Here is a 5,587-nt window from a genome sequence, read left to right as displayed (position 1 = left end):
TTCGTCATTACTACACAAGCCTGCAAGGCGGCCACCAAGGAATAGGAAGAACGTACCAGCGCGTGAGATCGCGCTACCATGGGCGCGGCCTGTTCAAGAGCTTGCAGCGCTATGTGGGACAGTGTGTGGATTGCGAGACAGGAAAAAGACGTCCGACACTTCGAGCAGAATCGCCGGGGAACATACAAGCTACGTACCCATTCCAATGTGTCACGATGGACCATATCCCGTCTCTGCCGAAGTCACACATGGGCAATACCGAGCTGCTTATCTGGGTAGACCTGTTCTCAGGTTATCTGGTAGCCAAGGCAAGCGAGTCGAATACCGCGCAGACGATTGCCAAGAACTACGAAGAATGTGTCTTCCGCCGCTTCGGTGCGAGCGAAGTGATCAGGCACGATCGGGAGCCAGTGTACATGCCTGATTTTTGTTCGCGCATTCAGTCGCATCGTAGGACAACGGCAGCGTACCACTATGGCGTATCGGCCTCAGGCCAATGGGACCGCGAAACGGATGGTGCAGACACTGTCCAGATCATTGAAGATGTATATCGCAGATGTAGATCAGAAGGGCTGGCACGAGTACGCGGAGCGTTTGACATTCACGATTAACACGGCACATGACCGAATCCGCGGAGAGACGCCGTTTTACCTATTCCACGGGTAGAACGCAAGGCTCACCCTGGAAGTAACACTTCCGCTCGGCAGCACACAACGCCAGGACTCGGAGCCGCGTCGATGGCGCTATAACATCCAGCGACAGTCCCAACAGGCCCGGGAACAGGTCAACGAAGCTCTGCGCGAAGCCTAAACAGCGAGAGCAGACCAACACAACGAGAATGTGCGCCCGCATGACATCAAGATCGGCGATTAGGTGGGGTTATACCTAGATCGTGTCAGAGAAAATTACGCTAGGAAGTTAGCGCACATGTGGCACGGCCCCTTCAGAGTGGCAGAAATGATCCATCGACATGCGGCAAGAATAGAGACTGCCGGCACTGAATATCGACTATTCCCGACGTACATGTAGCGAAGCTGATGCTAGTCAAGACATATCCGGACCGACCGATCGCCTCGCCGACGGACAATAGGACCGACCGCGTAGATTTCGAAGAGAGCCTCCTACCGGAGGACAGCTGGGAGCGCGATCTAGACGAAGGCGAGTTCGAAGTCGAACGGATCGCTGATGTGCGAACAGGACGGCGGACACGCTACGGCCTTACGTGAATATCTGGTATACTGGACGGGCTATGCGGAACCCTCATGGATCGATGAAGCAGACCTAAACTGTGGAGCGCTGCTGAGAAATTTCGAGCATGGACAGACTGGTCGCAGCCATTTCGAGGTGACGCAGTCACACGAAGCGTAAGCGGTGAAACATCTGCGGTGGGTTGACCGCGGCGGAGAAGCGAGAGGAAGAGGGACTTGCAGAGTGGCCGCTAGTTTCGAGAAGGAGGCGATATTCGTAAAAGTGCAGTTGGCTACAAAACGAGGAGCATCCAATTGGAGGAGGTCCGACAGGGAGCTGGATTGGGCCAAACGAAAATGATGAGAGCAAAATAAACTCTCTAGATATCTGGAGAGACAAAGTGGAACATATACTGGTTTGGTGGACTGGGCCTGCTCCACTAGCGTGGGGACTAGCACGACTACAAGTTGACGCCGAAAGGTGACGCGACTATTGGGGGGCCGGCAGGAACTTTTCAGGACGAAGGGTGATCACAAGTGAGGGGTGGTCGGCTGGTACGTCGCGGTAGTGATTACACCAGCGATTAGCCTCGTCTGCGACAGCCAAGCTTCAAGAAGATCGTCCGGGTTAGTTCCGTCTTCAATTCCTGGATACCAAGCTCCTGCTTCACCTTTGCGAGGAAAATGGAGGAAATACGGATCTAAAAGTAGATCGAGGTCACAAAAGCCACGAATCATACCCAGCAGTATCTGCCGGAGAAAAGATTTCCACCGGGCCCCTGCCCGGGATTACCGCTGTTTACGGCCGGCTTACAAGGCGTCCAGGTACCGACTAGCGCAGACGCTTAGCGATGCTGACCGGGAAGGCATGAGTAGAATCCCAGTAAGCCCTGAGGTACTCCGCTTCGTAGGTGGAGTAGAGATGTGCTATATGCACAAACCACTCGCTCTCACCAAACATGAGAGGACTGGCGCCGGACACGAGCACCTCCCATGAAGCCGACTCAATCAGGGCGTGCACGCCATCCTCGCTAACCAGATCGTCTCTCCACCCCTGGAGCTGGGGTGTCGGACAACGAAGTGGGAACAACCACTACAGAGGTTTGGAAAATTGATTGAGCAGGATGTCCACGCCCATCTCCGCGATACACGTCTGGTGTACGTCTATCGAGGACCAGGGGACGATAGCATAACCCTGGAAGAGGCGGTGGTCGCGATAGCCAGGGATCCAGTCGGTCTGAGGTACACGAGTGTCCGGCAGGGCAGCCAACTCCGTATCCGAAAGCAAGACATTGGGCAAGCCAACAAAACCGGGACCACGATCGGGAGACTCGAAAGATGCGTCACTTCCAGAATCTGTGTCGGAGCCGCTGGTGGTAAGTTATGAGCCGCGGGAACTGCTGCTGTCGCTGCTGGAACCCAGCCCAGCTGCAGCAAGGTGGGACGAAATACTGTCAGAATGGCCGCCACCCACGGATTGACATGAAGACCGAGTCAAACGGGCAAGCTGCGGAGAATCAGATGTGGCGCGAGACGTCCGACGAGCAGATCGGGATCGAGAAGAAGCTGTTGGAAATTATCTTTGCCGCTATCCTAGGAAGCAGAAGGCGCCGAGGCGGCATCTTGGGTTGCAGCAGCAGTAGACAACATGTCGATCGGATTCGCCGATGGCTGGCGTTGCGACGTGAACCCCGGAGAAACCGAGTCATACGAGGATCGCACAACTTTACACGATCGAGTAGCTCTAGCCGGAGATCCCGAAGCCCGAGGGCGCTTGCTGATTTGAGGAGATGGGGACAATGTGGAAGCAGACCCGGAAGGAAGCAAGGATACAATGCCTGCTAGGCGTTCGCGCGATTGATCCCGATTTTCTCCCAAGCTGACAACTTCCACAAGCCGCTCGCGAGCTTCTGAAGCAGAGTGGCTTGGTCGACCACCAGCTTGTCCATCTCTTCGCGCAAGGTCGCGTGGACGGCTTCAAGGTCGCGAGTAAGCATCTGCGATGTCTTCACTCGACCAAGTCGTTTCTCCAGGCGAGCGATTGTTTCCTGAGATGTGGATACGTGACCCACTGCACCAAAGCTATTAGTTAAATCGAGACAGCGAGCGAACGCCGGACTTACGGGTTTCCCGGTGCTTTGCCTTCGCTTGATCACGGTGAGAGGTCGCTTGACGTGCTTGTTGAAAAGCCTGTTGGAGATCCCGATCCAGTTTCCATATTTGCTTCCTTGGTCGGGTGAACTCCGCGACGTTAGCAGTGATCGTATCATCCGCCGTTCTCAAGCGATGCTCGAGGTCCTGGCGAAGTTTTTAAAGACGGCGTCTATTCCACCCGATCACGACCTGAAGTCGACCTCCCTCCTTCTGAGCGGCTGGTTGAGAGGCGGAATATTCGTGAAGCTCGTTGTCCAAGGCAGCTTTCTGATCGCCGAGTGCTTGAAGGCTAGAACGGGACTGCGCAAGCTGAGCTTCCAGGCCTGCTATGTGACGGGCCACAGCCGGAGGGATGATTACACCGAGCGAGGTGGCAGCAAGAATATTTGCCTCAAGAGTCGAGAACTTAGCTTGAAAGTCGGATACAGCCTTGTCGTAGCGGAGTTCCAGGTCGCGGTATCAAAGACGACAGACTTCAACTTCACGGGCGTTTCCTGCAACGCGCTCCGGTAATTTAGCAAGATCCGCACGTATGGTGTCCTATTGGTGACGAACTAAATTGTACTTGTGCTGACGGAAGAGCACATACGGTGACGCAGCGTCGGCTGCCTCCGCAAGCTGGCGGTCTAAATCATCGGTACGCCGACGGCCGGCAAGATATTTGAGGCGCAGAGCATCGCGCAGTTCCCGCAACGCTCTCACTTGATCGATAGCCTGATCAAGAGTGCGCAGACAGGCACGTACGTGAGGGAGGTCAAGCGAGGGGTCCGTCAGGTCGACGGTCAAGACTGTCACGGGGATGACATAGGCCACAGGCAGCAACGACGTGTTGGAGGAAGAAGTAGCAGTATTGGAGGATTCACCGTCTTTAGCAGAACATGGCAAGGAAGTCAGCTATAGGTATTAAAGGGGTGAGAGGGAGCAAGCACGTACGAGAGTATAGTGAGGAATACGGCCTAGCGGGGATGGGTGTATAGAACGAGGCGCGCAGATGTGCGACGTTCAACAGTGTGAACTTCGGCACAGGGGACGATTGTGGTGAAGCGCCCGTTGGTTAAGTTGGGAAGTGGATTGATGGACTACGACCTGATCGGGTGTTGGAATGCCATCAGTGACGAATGCGCATCAGCGAGTGCATACACAATCGACGAGATCGGATCGGTAAGGTACAGTCATTTCGATACACGATCTACTAAGTATATCGACTGATTTGTACCCATGCCGGGTAAGTTCAGTGTTACCTTCAAGGGCCAGTTTGGTGATCATAGGATATGCAAGGTAGTGGACCGCAAAGACTTTAAGTGTTAACAGAGTGGAATTTGCCTCATCAGCAACAAGTGGCTTCGGTATCACACTTCGAGACTGTAGCGGGAGGTATACATGTATTAGCCCATACGTAAGTCAAGCTAGGTCCACCAGGTACACGTGTCAGTCGCCGGAGTTTGCAGCTTGGCCGGTCGATCATCTTCACTCTCGCCCTTAACGCCCCCGCTATAGGAAGCGGTCAGGTCTAGCCAGGAAAGGAGTAAGTCCCCCGTAAAAGTATAACAACACCTATGTCGATCAAGGTCGACACCCTACCTGGCGCGTAGCCTGAAGAGTTTCTGTGACGGGGTCACACAGCACCTTGCGCTAGAGGAAGTTATCTTCCGAGAGTATACAAACTCTCAGTGAACGGCAGTTCACAGGTCCCCTCTTTAATTAAAGAGAGCGAAGTGACCTAAATAAGGTAGATTGTAAACTGAGTATATTTATAGGTAGGTTAAGTTTGTGGTTAATACAAACTATCAGTTACCTATAGAAATGCAATGTCATTTAACCAATGGTTGGTTTTGAATGACCTTGGTACCTTGTACCAAATATCCCGGAGTATGACATGTCATACTCCTGAAGTGTGAAGTGTCACACTTCATGTAACCAGGGTACACTTAGTGCTACGTACCCCGTTACATCCAATCCCACTTAGGTTCGGTTTACCGACCAATCAGAATGAAGAGATGTTCGTCACAAACTCTCATTCTCAAAGTCGAAAACCATCGACTCGGCCGCGCGAGCGCGGCGGAGGCTCACTTTACAGTTAGAGCCTCGAGCAGCAACCTGTGCGCTCTTCGTCAAGGTCTCCACTTCGACCGTTAACATGCCTCGTGGCACTGCTAAGAGCGGTGCTAAGACACGCTCCTAAGGCCTGCAGCCGGTAAGGCGCAGGCCAAGAGCACTTAAGCCTCACGGCAAAGGCTCTGCACTCA

This window comes from Phytophthora infestans, genomic scaffold, assembly GCF_000142945.1.
Source record: "Phytophthora infestans T30-4 supercont1.16 genomic scaffold, whole genome shotgun sequence".
Taxonomy (NCBI): Eukaryota; Oomycota; class Peronosporomycetes; order Peronosporales; family Peronosporaceae; genus Phytophthora; species Phytophthora infestans.
Note: the sequence above shows the minus strand (reverse complement) of the source record.